Raw genomic sequence first — 16,889 nt, forward strand, 5'->3', positions numbered from 1 at the left:
TCCTTCGTTTGAAAGAGTTCACCTTTTAAAGACTTATCTTCTCTCGTGGCGACGTTACCGGGAAGAAAAAAGCAGGATACTCACCATTTTATTGTCAAAATCGAACTAACATTAGTGTGATGAGTTTAAGAGCCATGCCCGAATTTTTGTTTAACTTCTTGAATAAGAGGTGAATATAATAATGCACATTCTACATTAAATATACATATATATGCGTATATATGCACACATGAATATATTTACCATTTTTTATCCACATAGATATGCATATACTTGTATATATATATATATATATATATATATATATATATATATATACTAGCAGTTCAGCTAAGTAGGTAAGTTTTGCAAGAGCCATATGTACTGTTCATAACGTTATGTGCATATATATATATATATATATATACATAAATATATATAAATATGTATATATATATACATATTTATATATATATATATATATATATATATATATATTACAATTTTTGACTCAGATCCGGGTAACTTACTTCTAGAATTTCAATTGTTTAGACCCAGAATTGGCGGATGAAGTCTGCAAAGGTCAACCCTTTCAACATTTACATCATGACAGCCAAATTTTCGCCCCTAAACTGATTTAAAAACTTGCTGCATGTCTGAATACTCTTTATGTAAACTTTTAAATATTTAGACCCAAAATTTGCTGAATAGTTTGCTAGCAACCACAAAGGTAATATCATTTGAACTTTGATTCCTTGGTAGCCAAATTCACGGCCAACAACTGATTAAAAAGCTTGGCCTATGTATGAATACATTTTATACAAAATATCAAATGGTAAGACCAAAAATTGACAGAGAGGTCAAATCTTTTATAATTTGACCCCAAATTTGACCCCTGAACTTTTATCCTTGTGGGCTCAAATCAAGTTAAAAAGTTTGACCTGCCCAAGTAACCTATATCTAAAATATTAAGTGTTTAGATGTAAGATTAGCGGTAGACTTTGGTAGAGTTTTCAAAGGTCAAAGCGTTGAAGGTTGAACCCTTTACAGCCAAATTTCTGTCCGAAAACCGATTAAAAAGATTTTCCCAAAGCTCAATAGTCCTTATGTCAAATCCCGAATTTATAGACTGGAAATTGACAGAGTAGTTTGGTAGGGAAATGTACAGACAGGGACAAACACACAGACAGGCAGACAATTTCACTTTGATATATATATATATATATACATGCATATATATGTATGTATATATATATACATACATGCATATATATGTATATATATATATATATATATATATATATATATATATATATTGATAGACAGATAAATGCATAGATCAAGAAAGAGAGACATTGATACATATATTTGTATTTAAATGTGTTGTGAGAATAGTGGAGTGTAAGAAAATTGAACAGAGAATAAAAACTGTGAGTTTCATAAAGAAGGCCATTGAAGCAAAAAACAGTGTATTTCAAAAGATGCTAGGGTTAGATGGGGAGCCGATACAGAGAGACACTGCCTGAAAGCTGCAAATTGAACCGTGCATGCTTACAATGCATATGCTAACTTCCACGAATCAATATAAGGAAATAAAATACGAATACCATCCAACAGAACCAGAAAGTGAATGATTGACATCACATCATCAATTGCTTGAACAGTTTTATAGCATACTGTGATGTGCAATGCTCTAAGTGTTTTGTTGTCATTATTTTTATTTACATTTAGTGATGTTTTTTCGTGAGTCTTTTCTGCTCTTGCTGAAAGGTATTGCTAGTCGATCATCTTCGCTTTCCTTCTATGAATTGTAAAAGATTAACTAGATAAAACATCTTGTCACTTCCCGTGATTTGATTACCTAGAAGAGATATAGAGAAAATGGCACCTGACGGACATGCATACTGCATAAAGACACACAGTTGCTTTCATCTTGTAAGAAAATATTTAATATTCGGATGTCGTTTCTATAAACGACAAATATAAGATTTTTGTTTTCGTCATCCCAAATCCTGCTGTCACCACTTTGATATTGCAAACATTTTATCATATAGGTTGAAACGAAACATATGCAATACATGAGGTATTTTTATTTTCTTGTTTAAATATTTAAAATTATAGTATACTAGCATTTCAGCCAAGCGTTGCCCGGGTGTTTGGAGGTGTAAGCGGAGCAAAAAAAAAAGTGGTAGTAGGAAGATAGGCTCGGACCCGTACCGCAGAGAACAAAAAGAACGGGAAAAACCTGACGTCTTTGCTGTTATGACCACTGCCAAACCGGAAGTGACGTAGGTTTAAATTATGGCTAGACAATTGAATGGAGAGGATGACTTTCGAAAATATCGGCGAAAAAAGCTACCAGCCTCTGTAGAAAAGTGTCCAGTTGAAGGTGAGGATATTAATGTTTTTATCCAATTTGTCGATATTTGTTGTTTGAAAGGTCGAACTTCAAAGCGATACTGATCTTGTAAAAATCCGTCGCCTCTGGCAGACATGCTAACATACATACATACATTTATATATTGCTAGCTCAAATTTTCACCTCAAACTGATTAAAAATCTTATCTCATCTCTGAATACCCTTTATGTAAAATTTCAAATCTTTAGACCAGAAATTGTCTGAGTAATTTGGTACAGAACGCAGAGGTCAAATATTTTTTAAATTTGACACCTATTATGACCACTTAACATTTGTTTTGGGCTCACATCAAGTTATTAAGCCTAAGGAACCTATATCTAAAATTTCAAGTGTTTATGCCCAAAATTGGCAGAGGAGTTTGGTAGAGTCTCAAAGGTCAAATCGTTGAACTTTGACCCCTTAACAGCCAAATGTCTGGCCAAAAACGGATTACAAAGATTTTCCCAAATCTCAGTACCCTGTATATCAAATTTCGAGTATGTAGACTGAAAATTGACAGTTATTCTCTATAAGAAATGTACATAGACTTATAGTCACAGACAGACAGACAGATACTTTCACTATATATATATATGTATATGTATATATATATATATATATATATATATATATATATATATATATATAAACAGTTATGGATTTGTTAATTTTTGAAACACGTTGAACAGCAATTTTAAAGCAATCATTGATTAGTTATATTATTATTCTCATCTATTTACTACAAGTTTTCCAACAAGCCATTACCTATGATCGTTCAAAGCAAACAGCAAGTGTTATTCCCTGTACTCTGAGTGATAAGTTTTCCCAGATTACAAATACTTCCCACTTATCTCGATAAAAGTTCAAAATTAATTCGATTTATTTCACCAAGTGTTTCCCTTTATTTAGGCTGATAATGTAATTGGATATTTCTTCAATATTATTTTTCTGTCAGCGATGAACATGTGCATATTGTTTTACATGTTTTATTTTTTTATTTTCTGCCAATTTCGTACCTGTTTATTCTAATACTAATCGAGTTTTATAGATGGTGAGTTTGATAATGGGAAGTTTCCTCTCTACATTCGTTCGTTTATCACATCATCATTTCATTTGTTGTTTTTATTATCATTTTTATATTTATGGTCATTGTTATAATTGATTTGTGTGTCTGTATATTTGAACATTAACATTATTAGCTTGTGCAGTTGCTTCTTACTAATTAGTTGTAGGGAAAATCGTAACTTACCTGAACAGCGTTTGTATGTGCTTTGTAGGTTTATGTCGATTGACAAAAAATTAAGACTCGCTGTTACTTTTGTGCTTGACGATCTCGCGTTAAAAACGCAGACTCAATGCAGACGGTCGTCGTTTCTATGCAAATGAGGCTATACTAACGGATAAAAGGAGCTGTGGAGAGAACGAGACGTTGAGTTCGAAGACGATTTGTTTTGGAAACGGGCAGGAGAAACAGATTGTTTACGTTTATTTAAAAAATCACGTCGGAAAATATCACATAACCTTTTTGAAACTAACTTTCAAACCAGATTATTTTGTCAGAATATTTTAATATATTATCAATATACAAATCAGGGAACTGACGGTGTTTTACATTCATTAACAACTTGGGTGTGCCAAGTTCAAATCCAGTTCGTTTTATAGAAACATTTTCACTTCGAATGTTATCAACCTTCACGTGGTTCCTCGTAAGTATCTATTGTCATTCAATAAATAAGTCTAGCTCTATTAAAACTGTCCTTTTAATAGTTCCTAAAAATATATTGCTAAATATCAGTACTAGTTTTTGTGCATTCAAAATCAGTACGTCAGTAATTCCGTTGTAAGATCTCATTAGTAATTTCTATTAGTTTGTAACCTCAACAAGTCAATTAAATCGTCGAAATTTCTCTTAGAAATAATTATGCCTTTCTATAGGAACGTTTTAAAAATGTCTCCTATAGTCACAGAAGTACGGTTTGTATTTATACTCAAAATGTTAGAAATATGTTTTCATTTTTCAAGGGAGTGATTTTTGAGTGTATAATTTACTTTTCTAATATATGATATACCCAATAACTCTGTTTTAGAACCACTTCTCACATTGGCATTAATTTAGCAACCCTACGTAAGTTTATGTTGAGTGAGATTGAGTTCGCTTTCGGTTTAGTTCTCTTCGCCTAATTTCTGCATTATTTGCCAATACTTATCTTTAAGGCAATATAAGACATTTAAAATCATCCGCCAAAAAATCCCCTTAGTCTCATGTCATTGCAGTGTGGATTTACGAACCACGCACGCATATGCTAAAATATCCGTCAACCTCTTTGCTAAATCAAAGCATTGCTATATTTCGTGTTACATTGACGTATTGGGGTTGAAAGGCACTGATATTAACTTCAGGGTGTCCGCAAACTACATATTAATGTGTTTTAGGAAGAATCTAGTTCCTAGCAGTTTCTAACATCAGAAAAATAGTTGAACTATTTTCGCATATAGTCAATCCTTGGCAATTGACGTTTAAAGGTTGTTCGTACTTTCTAAAGAAAAGATCGAACGTTTTTATTTTTACGGGAATTTAGTCTTCTTTTTGTGTTCTCTAAAACCGCTTTGTTGCTGTCAATTTATTACTCAGCATCTTGTGATGTAATTGTTGATTTTCTGTATTTATTCAGTTGTTGTTGATTCTGTTGATGTTGAGTCTCTGATTTTTGTAGATCTTGTTATATCTGGGTTTTGACAATCTAAACAGATTTGTACATCTCGTAGATGTATTTGCAAAAACAAATTTTACTTCCTTGAGAAAGAGTTTTTCAAAATAGTCGTTGTAATTTTACTAATTGCGGTTTAATGCTATACGATCAAGCAAGTTTACCCTTTTTCGAGAGACAAAACACCCATTAAATTAGGAAGACCTTACTTTTATTCTGATAGTTTCAAAATGTTCTTCAAGTACATTTTATAAACTTTTTTCCGGTGTTCGACAAAGTCGATTTTTTTACGCCATTTGTTGAAGGGTTTGTATGTTAGTTCAGTATTCTACTCAGCTGTCAGATATATTTGATGCATACGTAATAATATGGTTTTATGTTTTCCTTTATTTGTCGTGAAATGCATTCTTTTATATATTTCCTTTCTGAATTATCACCAGATATGCCATGTTGTAGGTATCCCCTCTTTGAATCCGAGTACCTTGTTGATAAATTATTGTTGAATAAGTCCTTAATAAATACTCGAGCACGGATATAGTTTAGAAAAAAGGTTTCAGTATTGAAGCACATGTTCTCACGCGGAAATATTATAGCAAGCCCAACTCTGCCCAATAGTTTACTTCTACTCGTGCAGCTGCCATTGCGCAAAGGAAGCATGCGTACCGCAGATTTAACCGACATAAGTCCAGTTCAAACAGACAGAAGTATATAGAAGCCAGAAGTAACTGTAAGAAAGAAACAGAGACAGCTAAGGGAGAATTTACTGAAACCACAAAAAAACGCATCAAATACAGAAATTAGGAACCCGTAGCTTCTAGAAAACCTACAACAATGTAATAAATAATGGGCAATCAACAATTCCCCCACTATCCAACAATCATGAGGTTGTTTTCCCAGCAACCGAGAAGGCTAATATGCTTGCCAGTCGGTTTGCCTCCAACTTCACACTGGACCCTGCTAACCACCCTCTCTCTCAGACTTTCCTTTGCGGACAGATGCCACACTAGATGACCGGAAAATAACCCCTTCCCAGGTGCATACTATATAATTCTTGATACTTCAAAAGCATGTGGATCTGATCTCATCCCGGCTGTGCCATTAAAAAAGTGCTCCGCCGAAGTAGCTCTAGTTCTCTCCAAACTTTACAAGAAGTACCTTAATGAATCTTGCTTTCCTGCCTGCTGAAAAACTGCCAGTTTTCAAGAGTTCTGGCGAAAGAGCTGACCCAGTAAATTATCGCCCCATTAGCCTCCTCCCACTTTTCGCCCAAATATTTGAGTTCATAATTAATCATGCTCTAGTCCATCACCTTACAGATGTTAAACTTCTGACCGATCAACAATATGGATTTAGGCAAGCCGGTTCAACAGTAGACATCCTAACTGTAATCTTTGAACGTATATACCATTCACTGGTCAAAGCAGGGGAGGGTAGAGCGGTAGCTCTCTCCCTCTCTCTCTCTCTCTCTCTCTCTCTCTCTCTCTCTCTCTCTATATATATATATATATATATATATATATATATGGCTTTTGACAGGGGACACCATGAAGGTCTTCTTAGGAAAATCAGATCATACAGTATCACTGGAAGAATACTTAACATAATTAAATCCTTCTTAGATAAGAGAAAATGGAGGTTGCCCTCGACGATCGTACATCTAAACAATATGATATCAATGCGGGAGTGCCTCAAGGGTCTATAATTGGACCTCTATTATTCCTAATATTCATAAATGGTCTCCCTGACAAAATTGTCTGTGAGATGTGTATATATGCTGATGACACCACGCTCTATAACAGACACAACAGGAAAACAAATGAATGCATATCTAAAGAAATGGCAGAAACACTAAAGAATGACCTCTAATCTGTAGTGGAATGGGGACATTAATGGATAGTCACATTCAATGCTGCCAAGACTAAACTTGTTTCCTTCAATAATTACAAGAAACATTCTTTACCACCAATAGCAATGACCAAAGACTCTTTATCTGAGAGTACATCTTTTAAACTCTTCGGCCTAACGTTCAAAGGAAACATGAGTTGGAAAAATTACATTGAGAGCATTGCTAGGACCGCTGCGAGGAAGGTGGGTTCTCTCTACTGTGATAGAAAGCTACTAACGCCTGAAAGTATCCTGTACCTCTATAAGGCCACCATTCGCCCATATATGGCGCATTGTTGTCATATCTGGTGCATCTGCTACTAGTCTCTCGCTCCTATACAAGGTTCAAAAGAGAGTCGCCAACTGAACTGTCATCTAAGATTCAGCCTCTGTCCCATCGACGAAATGTAGCTCTGCCTGTTCTACACGCACGTTAAAGGTGAATGTTCCGATGAACTGCAAGCACTCGTATCCCCTCGACGTAAATACCCTGACAAACCCGGCAAGCAGCTAAATCCCACCCCTTCACAGCACAGATCCCTAGATGTAAGAGAGACTTCTACTCCAGTAGTTTCTTCCCCAGAACCGCTAGACTTTGGAATTTCTTTCCAGATTCCTGCTTCTCCAACTGTACTGACATGCAGAAGTTTGAGTGTAACGTGAACCGACATCTTGCTGCCCAAACTTCCCACATAGTACCCCTGTAGATTGTGTCTCTGGTAGTAGTCCCCTACATAAAAAGTGGCAATGTGCCTTGGTCGGGGTGAAAATGTAATAAAAAAATTAGTATTTACAATAACACAGAATACATAGTAAAATAGAGTTGTAGCACTTACAGAAACGGTGTTTACCTCTTCCTCTACCCCGAGGAGATGTGATATAGGATCGGAAGTTAGGATGAATGAGCCAACGTCTCTAAAGGAGAAGCAGTACGTCTCTGCAAAAATACCTCTGAATAGTCTCGTCGACAGTCACTTGTGAGGGCGCCTAAGACAACAAGCGATAACCTTGATCCAAGCGAACACCGGAAGGCATGTATTTGGCAGATTAATTTTCTAAGGTTACTCAAAACAGTTGCCTCGTTTGACAGCAAAATAAAACACCATAGTATGCCAGTTTTTGTTGGGTTAATTTTCAACCTCGGAATCTTGACTGACGTACTACGAGATACAGCATTCATCCCTCTATCTCACCCCGAGAGGTGTACACTTTACAAACACGGAATATTTCATTGTAATTAATAATGTTTTTATCTAATCGGTCACATAATAATAAAAGATATACAGACATGTCTTCGAGAAGTGAATAATAAATATATATATAGTGTTTTCTTGTATTAACAAATTCAAAGTGCGAGTGAAATGTACGTAATATTTAATTATTTTTTTATTAATACAAAATACATAATCAAAATATGTCGCATTCTAGCATCATGCGGGTTTAAGTGTGCGCATGCTCAAAAATGTCGGCTAGTGGTTAATGTATTTTACATGTAAATTTGCCGATATGTACATTTGCCGATATCTGTACGCGTTATTCGTGTATGTAAACAAAGATATTATTCACTATAAACTATTTTTGGTTCATGAACATTATTTCCCGAGAATTTCAATGTTATGTGATCAGTAGTTTACCTGTTAGACATTTACACACACACATACGTCTACTGTTTTATTTATATAGAAGAAGGTGATTATGCTTCCTTCTTTGCCGATAAAAATAAATTTCTGTACGCGATTATGGATGCAATCCGGACATAATTTCGTTAACATTTATTGTATGTATTAGTCTAGTCTTATTCTCCACTCAGTGACTCAGACCCGGAACATGGCATTTATATTCATTATAAATATAATGAAAATGTATAAATATGGTATATGTATTTTTCTCGGCATTTCTCTCTTGCATAGAATTCAAAACTAAGCTATTTATCAAAGTCCAAAAAGTTTTACAATCGAATGCTGATTTCACTTTTTTCTCGTTGGCGTCTCGTTGGAGTATCTGTGAACAGAAAAAAAAAACGGTTTTGCTTTATTTTACGTTATTTAAACTGATAAAATTATGGAAACCAGAACATAGAAATTATAAGGCGCATATGGAAAGCATCATCTATTCAAAGAAAATATAATAAATCTGAGAAAAATTGTATATTTTATATAATTATTTTACGTTTTGTATATTTGAGGTGTTTCCAAGACACACGGTCGCCATGCTGCGGGATTTGTGCTTTTGCTACATTTGAAGTTGGCCTATAAATAGAAAAAAGTCATAAAGAAACAACTGAATATAGAATACATTTATTTTCAGAGACAGTTTCTCAAAAAATAAAAACGCCAAATGTTCATAACGCAGAAAAGCAAGTAAGAATTACAAACAGTGTTACAAATGGAGAAGTTTTATTAAAGAGTATTATAATTGCCTTCTTGAGAAAAAAAAAACAATTGAAAATGAATATATTGTAAAAATAATGCAAAGATAAGGACACACATGTGCTTTATGTGTATGTTAAAATGACTTACTTTGATTTTATCTGGGAACGTTTAGCTTCGATTATTAAAATTACAGTCAAACGACTGAAACCATGAGCGAATCTGGCGGGAAACACAATAGAGTAGTGCAATCCATTATAAGATTAAAATCCAATCTGAAGTACATCTCCCTGAAAAATATGTCCAAAACTGTAAAAGGATATCCAGTTCTAAATTTGATTATGGGTGAATTTAGATAAATTTATGCTTTTAGAAAGCAGAGGCCGCAATCTTTATCAATGATTGATCTCTGTGCCCGTTTTACATGCATTTTAATGAAATGTGCCGTGTCAAACACGTACTACTTGTCCCCGCTTGACGTAAATAGCTCTGACTAACGCGACAAGCAATAACATCCCCACCATTCATCCTGAGGCTCCTGTATGCTGTAAAACCTTCTACTATTATAAATTCTTCGCTTAGACTGGTAGATTCTGGACTTTCTTCCTCTGACTGTGCATACAAGCAACATTTTAAATCTAATATATAAAAGGCTATATGTGTGTCCGTTTTCATATTTTAAACTCTATTTCCTCCGAAACTTAAAATCATATCGCGGAGCTAGGGGCCCCCAAATAATTGGATTGTTTACGAGCCATTTTTTATAGATGTTTACCCAGTAAAAATAGTTTTAAGGGGTCAAAAATGGGTCGAAATTAAAAGCAAAAATAGTATACATTTTTACATTCATCTTAGTTTAATTTTAATTTGTAATCAGATCATATACGTGTCACGTTGGTACAGTGGTTACGTTACCAGCTTTGAATGCTTCGGTCTCGATTCTAGCTGATGCCACCAAAGTACTTTGTCTTTTAAACTTTTGAAATCACAAATCTATAAATTATTATAGACTCGAGATTTCAAAAGTAAAAAAAAAGTATATAAATATACAAAATCTGGACAAATCGAAATATCATATTCATGCGTATTTTACGCCCAGGCAAAGACGGGCACCTCACGCTATTATAATGTAAATAGATATTTTGCCACTAAATTCCTTACAGAGGTTTATGCAGATATAGTCCCAACTAATAGCCATTTACTTTCAAGTGAAAATAGGCCTTGCTTGGGTGAATAAAGTGTAAAAAAAAAACAAAAACAATTAGTATAATTCCGCGGAGACATTGTCCAAGAGAGATAACTCTGAAATATTTCCAAACAATAATTTTTTGCATACTAAACAGGAGTTTCATAAGACAGATATATAATACATATACACTTTCGATATGCTGTAATGTACATGTTGATTTCATTTGGAACGTATACTGACAACAATATTCTTGAAATTTAAGGCGAGTTTTTCTTTCAGGGCCTATATTAATAGAATTTACGTTTGTTAAATTCTTCCAATTAAGTATGTGTATTATTTGTTTCTTATTATTGGGATTTACATATACCGGTTTTCCCATCAAACCACATGATAAAAATGCAGTGTTTTTTAATTATAAAAAATAAAAATTAAAACACATTATTGCATTCTAGTGTCCATCATGGTCCAAATAATATATAAAAACCAAGAGGGCATTACGGAATACAGACCTCCATTCAAGTGCAGGTAGTGCTAGAATCCTGTGTTGACTAAAATTCTTGAGAAAGTCAAATTTTCAAAAAGACGAAATGTCCTAGCTATCCATAAATCAACACAAACAGCTGTTGCTATAAGGCAAACTTATATGCAGCTCTTATCGAAAGATGCGGAGAAGAACATTTTGGGAGACTTCTTATCATCTCGACGCCATTCCTAATGTGAAATCACTTCTCTTGACTCGTTTACGAAATTTTAATTCGAAAATGCTGATATTGAAGATAAAGTGATGCTATTCATATGATTGTTATTTATATGCATATGACGATTTTGACGATTTTAGATAACTCGTTCATATTAAATAATAAGTTTCATTTAACAGTGTAGACATATGCAAAGAGATAAATACATATTAGTGTTGGGATGATTAATCGGAATCGGGAGTCGGAAAAATCGCTATATTTGAGGGTATCGCAATCGGAAAAATTCGTACCAATTTTCCGATGCCAAAACGATTCTTTCAATTGTATTTTTTATTTCATTTTCTTTAAAGCTAAATCTTCCATTGCTGGTAATGATAAAATAATAAATATTTATTAATTTTTAACGACCAGTGAAGGTAAAATCAATAGATCGTCCCCCCCACGAGTATATTTTTACGCTTAGGAAAATATTTGCACAATAACCATGTGTGTTTTTATGGTAATCGGAGAAAAAAAATACAACTTTATAATTAAATATTTAAAAATTTATTTTAAAAAATCGGAATCGGTAATTGTCTCGCAATCGGGAATTTAGTACGGAATCGGTTATTGTATCGGAATCGGGAACAATATTGGAATCGTCCCATCAGTAATATATATATATATATATATATATATATGTGTGTGTGTGTGTGTGCGTGTGTGTCTGTGCGCGTATGAGTGTGTGCGTAATGTTATTCTTTCAGTTAAATAAATATATCCTGAATTTTTTATACAAATGTCGGTAAATATTGGTCTTAATTGTACTAAGATACGTGGATTACACAATAATTTATCCTGAATATATTAAACAAATGTAACTAAATAATATATCTATCTATACTAGTGTTATGTACCCGTCTATCCGTTCCTTGATCATTATTTATGGAAATATTGTAAGTATAATTTCTCATGAAATAACTGATCTGTATCTATCGCATCCGCTACTGTTATATTTTTAGTGAAGCTCTTTTAGTGCAATGATTCTGTACGGATTACTCGCTACAGCGCTAGATTAATCGTCACCAAACTTGCTATAATATCGGTCATAATCCAACGTAGAAGTTATTTATTTTAAGGAAATATAGATCTAAAGTGAAGGTAAATGTTTCAGTTTATATGAAGATAATACATTTGGTGATAGCTTCGGTTTTTTTTAATGCAAGGCTTCACAACTTGGCTGATCTTGTTGACAATGGACACACAAATCTAATGAATACTGAAGTCTCAATTTTCCCGTCAATGATTAGAGTAATAGTTTGGATTAAAAAATGTTCCAAAATTTACGAGAATTCTTCATATAATATGAAGAACAAAGACTTTGCCACAGTGTAATTTTATAATACCACGCCTGTATTATATAAGATGACTAAGCAACGCTAACGTTCATAATATATGCACGGAATTGTAAAATTATATTGATTTCTGCATTCAAGCTGTTAAAACCAGAGAAAATCAAGCATATCTGAACGTCAATTTAGTCTCAACAGGGTCGCTTTAAAGAAGGCATTATCTGCTACGTAGAAAAAAATTCAACATAAAAACATTTTTAAATCATACATTCAATTGGAAGGATTTCCGGATTAAAAAAAAATCAACTTAGATATCTGCTGACAGTTTATAAGAAAATATTTTAATCATGAACATGTGAAAACAAAAATAATCTTAAAATATAATATTTTTTCGATCGATTAATTGATTATACTGATTTTTCAGCAATATAAAGAAAAGGGGTTGTCGATCGATGCAAATTTCTAGAGTAAAATGTAACCCTTCAAACATGATTTGAAAAAAATAAGTTAATTTCAATTCAAATCAATGAATAAAATATGATGGAAAAAATACAAATCCGGATTTTCATTGATTTGTGAAAATTGAAAAATAGGAGAAAAAATGTAAAGCTTTGATTAATATTAAAATATGAGAAAATACACGAACCAAAAATAAACATGTAGAAAAGTAAGCCAAGAATGCAACACATGCGCGCTACTAAGTTAACGGTTGAAAATATAATGAAGTACAATAATAGCCAACCAAGGCTGAGGAAAATTCATTTCTAGATAAAAACAATTGACCTAACTTTTATATGATTTACAAATAAATGTAAAATTCAGGACATGATTTTGACATGATATGATTTTGATTGTATAAATTTTCAATTCAGTTTGAGATATTCGCATTTTCAGAAAACACCGAAATTCAGTGCATACAGCTCAATTCTTTTCTCATGCAGTTTTTAAATGAGTACTTATATTCAAATTATGTCGCCAAGCTTTTGTTGAAGAATATTAAAATTTTATGTTTAATACTTACTGTTAATTTAACAAACATCGAAATTATCTGAACTTTTCAAAAATATTCTGTTCCCTCTTCTGTAACATAAAATTAAATTACACTAAAGACAACTGACATTTGATTCCGCTTAAGCGTATCAGGTCTGGTTCGAAATTCATTGTTATCGAGCATTTGTTTATGATTATACCCTGAAATATTCACACACCTTACTTTAAATACATAATAGTTATATAAACGAAGAAAATAAATAAAGAAACTGGTGATGATTAATAATTCTTGAAAAAATATGTAAAAGTGGGAGAAGAAGTCATTAATTTATCACTTTTTTTTATCTCTCCCACGTATTTTCGTGACTTCATAAAAATCGTTTCTATTTTAAAAATCTTATAATTTTACTGGAGAACTAGAAATAAAGAATGTTTTCACTTTTTTTGTTTTATTTTACTTCAGTCGAAGTTCTCCGAAATTAAGGGGCCCACAACTTGGGGCTAACACTTGAAATCTATATGAGATACATAGGTATTCGAATGTTCTATTAAAGTTCCTTATTTCTCAAACACTGAGTTAGTAAAGAAGTTGAGAACATAATTTTCCTCTCCCCAATTAACCATTTACATACATTGTAGTATATCTTTCATGTTGGTCTCTTGATCTTACTGGATTCCAGGAAAAGAATTTATCTAGTCTGGTGGAGTATCCAGCTTGGTGCTATTACTTGAGGTAATATCACTTGGAGAAGGTGCACCATTCCTTGGAAAGGCTGTAGGGTAGCCATAGTCAGGATATCTTATTTGGGCTGCGAATACTATGTGATTTTGAATATTTGGTCAGGGTTTACTTCTATGGAAAAAGTATCCTCATGCCAGATTGTTCTGTTGTGTCGTGGAACAACAGTGAAAATTAGAGACCTTAGACACTCGAGGATAGTGTCTAGTAGGCATTCAAGTTCTTTAGTGCTACTAAATAAGTATAACAGGATGGAAATTTCTAGCAAATATTAAACGTTCGAGCGATTAGCAAATATCCCAACAAACAAAACAATTAATTTGATTAACATATGGTTTTAATGATTTCTTTTAAGCCCAGCTGGATAATGAGTTACAGTACCAGTGGCTATTCTTTCGACATTATAGAATCCACAATAAAAATAAAATTTCTAATTTTTATAAAATCACAGAATCCACAGTAGACAAATGCATTATTTCCTTCCGCTTAGTTTGGCTAGGTAATTGTTATACCGACCTTCCTTGATCAGAAGAATTTACACCGATAAGCACTATAAATAACGCTAGTAATTCCAACACCGGTGAGAGAAATGCGACTGCACCTCACCTCCTAGCCGAGTGCCCAGCAGATATACACGCTTTCCTATCTTTGTACATTATTGTTAATACGCTTGTTTCTTAACCGAATCTCGACTTGATTGTTCTAATTATCACTGTTGTTCCACGACACAACAGTAATATAAGTGTCAGGCTTGCCAAACAAATAACACTTGCTGTTCCGCAACTCGAAAAGACACCATGTTCTTATTATAATATCTTTTGTTTTTTTATTTAAATGTATCCATAGTTTTTTGTGTCGGAACTAACCTATATTACCTACTAATAGACTATTCCAATCCCCCAAAATACCAAACAACTAAGCCGTAATCCGATGAACTAACATGAGTTTTGCAATACATGTTTATTTTGGTGTTCTGTTTTTATTTGTATCCCTTAAACAGGGCTATAACTGTGGCGACGTCGGATTCCGAACTCAAAAAGTCTCCCAGAGTTCAAAAGAACTCCCAGCATCCAAAAGAACTCACGATGGAAAGCTGAATTAAACCAAGCACGTGTTCAGAAAACACTGATGATTGAGAAAGAGAGGAACCCACGAAAACCAAATAAGTGCGTGGACATAAAAGTTTGAATTACAAACTCCTGGGAAATAAGAATATTTCTATGTTTTTCTATCTATTCCCCGGAACTCTCACGACATCTTGGCGTGCCCGTAAATACAAAAGAAAGAAAAATACGAATTATTCAGGCTTTTTCTCGCATCATGAAATAAGTCTGCCAACGAACGTTTTTCTTTGGGAGGGCTTACTGAAAAACGAAAATACTGTTTTCATTCATTTTCTTCACTGTCAGCATTTTTCTGAACTATAGAAAAGAGATATTTACTTTGAAAAAATATTGAATATTCCTGTCGACATAAATATATATTTTCGCGTTTGTGAAAATGACATTCATTTTGGAAATATTGTTTCCGAGTCTTTTAAAACTATATGTTCAATGCTCATTTGGGAACGAATTACTATTCCCTTTTCCCCCGGTGTTTCTTAAGTACTACAACCTGGTCTATTCGAACACGGTTTTGATGATTTTCGTAAATTCTGCATTTTACACACTATACAACAATGGACACCTTACAAAGTACATTGGCACAATTATTAAAACTGCAGAGTAAACAACAACAACAATTACTAAATACGCAACAACAATAATTTGAACACTAGAAACGCTGATGAAAGACAACAAAAACTACAGGAACAGTAAGAACAACTAATGAGGCTAGGAAATTAAAAAAATCACTAGCACATGAAAGAGCTTCTTACTCATGTCATAAAATATAATACTTCCACCGATAATAATACCACATTTTCACAAGACTCAATATGGAATTCGACTGACAATTTTTGCTACGGACCCGAAGAACATCATTTGGAGCTTATTTTTGTCACTATAAATATTTCTTTAGTATCGACTGAAAACAGTGGTAGGACCAGAAAAGGGTTTGTTTACTATTACGGAAACTAGAGACGACCGAGCATAACAGGTTTATGTATTTTATTTTACCACGTAAAACGTCGGAATGATCTTCTCACAAAACTATTCAGCACGAAAGCCTCTTAATTCATTAAGCGTTAGTCATGTCTGAATTAGCAAAAGAATATTTAAGGTGATTTCGCAACGCACGCAGCTATGGTAAATAAACATTGCGACGAATTCAAACTTGAAACTTCATTGCAGACAATTTTAAATGTTTAGTATTTGCGCAAGGATGCGGAAATTAGGAGGCGTGTCTTAACAAAATTAGAAAATGAACCTAACCTTACTCTACAAAAGTTAAAGGAAGACTGTCAGAAAATAAAAATTATTTAAAAAGATTCGATGGATATTGAAGGTGGTATCGCGCAGATAAAATAAGCAGACTGGCAATTAAATAAACACGTAAAAAATAAAAATTAAAGGGGAAAAAGACACATATCGAACCATAGCTAAGAAAGAATTTGAAGAAAGAAAAATCGCGTCTCCATGTAATCGCTGGTGTAATTTGCTTTGG

General features: G+C 33.4%; 1 long non-coding RNA gene across 3 annotated transcripts in view; it reads right to left on the bottom strand.

The window, feature by feature from the left end:
* Positions 1–8,328: 8,328 nt before the first annotated feature.
* LOC145276822 (uncharacterized) overlaps positions 8,329–16,889 on the bottom strand; it is a 122,861-nt gene continuing 114,300 nt past the window's right edge. The window contains exons 4-6 of one of the 3 annotated variants that reach the window (XR_013868024.1): positions 9,489–9,628; positions 9,139–9,218; positions 8,329–8,970 (exon numbers count right to left, since the gene is read on the bottom strand). This is a non-coding gene — a long non-coding RNA (uncharacterized LOC145276822). Of the gene's footprint in view, positions 8,971–9,138; positions 9,629–16,889 lie in introns of all 3 variants that reach the window. The other 2 variants (XR_013868023.1, XR_013868022.1) reach the window with 2 other exon arrangements.

This window comes from Euprymna scolopes, chromosome 5, assembly GCF_053919585.1.
Source record: "Euprymna scolopes isolate OS-2025 chromosome 5, ASM5391958v1, whole genome shotgun sequence".
Taxonomy (NCBI): domain Eukaryota; kingdom Metazoa; phylum Mollusca; class Cephalopoda; order Sepiida; family Sepiolidae; genus Euprymna; species Euprymna scolopes.